General features: G+C 48.9%; 1 pseudogene; it reads left to right on the top strand.

Moving 5' to 3' along the window:
* Positions 1 to 311: 311 nt before the first annotated feature.
* On the top strand, positions 312 to 428 carry LOC124556115 (annotated as a pseudogene).
* The last annotated feature ends 559 nt before the right edge of the window (positions 429 to 987 follow it).

Below are 987 nucleotides of genomic sequence, written 5' to 3'. Positions count from 1 at the left end.
TACGGCCCGTTATGTAATGCACGACCTAATACATTAGGCTGGTGCGTAAATCGTAGAGCCTTTCCATAAGTAACACAACAGATAAACATAAAGAGATTTTAGTCATCAGTAACTACTACTACTGCTACTTCACTATATGCAGCAGACCTGCCGAACATGTGGTAACTTTCCGATTACGCGATTGTAGAAATTACGTCGTTTTGTGCCGAAAAACTCGTCCGGCCATATCCGGAGTGCCTTTTCATCCGGATTGGAAGTTCCTTGAAGGTTGTTCGATAGAGAGAGGAAAAGGTGAAAATCTGAGGGAGCAAGGCCACGGCCTTGCCGCAGTGGCTACACCGGTTCCCGTCAGATCACCGAAGTTAAGCGCTGTTGGGCGTGGCCGGCACTTGGATGGGTGACCATCCAGCCGCCATGCGCTGTTGCCATTTATCGGGGTGCACTCAGCCTCGTGATGCCAATTGAGGAGCTACTCGACCGAATAGTAGCGGCTTCGGTCAAGAATACCACCATAATGACCGGGAGAGCGGTGTGCTGACCCCACGCCCCTCCTATCCGCATCCTCTTCTGAGGATGACACGGCGGTCGGATGGTCTAGTAGTCCACTCGTGGCCTGAATACGTAGTATTTGAGGGAGCAAGATCAGATGAATAAGGAGGTTGCGCAATGACTTCCCAATACAACTACTGTATAGCGTTATTTTTTTTTTTTTTTTTTTGTCAATCTACCAGAATGCGGGTGAGCGTTATCGTGGAGTAGCGTCACTTCACGTAGTCTTCCTTGTCGTTGTTCCTGGGTTGCGTCTGCAAGACTTCTCGGTTGTTGACAGTAGGTGTCAGCAGGTTCCCCTCGGGGAAGCAATTCGTGGTACACCACAACGTCGCTGTTTCACCAGATACGTGACGTTATCTTTTGTGGATGAGAACAGATTTCGGCTTAGAGCATGAGGTATGCGTACAACCGATTTTTGAACGTTCCTTATTGCAC

Source organism: Schistocerca americana, chromosome 1 (genome assembly GCF_021461395.2).
Source record: "Schistocerca americana isolate TAMUIC-IGC-003095 chromosome 1, iqSchAmer2.1, whole genome shotgun sequence".
Classification (NCBI taxonomy): Eukaryota; Metazoa; Arthropoda; class Insecta; order Orthoptera; family Acrididae; genus Schistocerca; species Schistocerca americana.
This window is presented reverse-complemented; position numbering and strand designations above follow the sequence as displayed.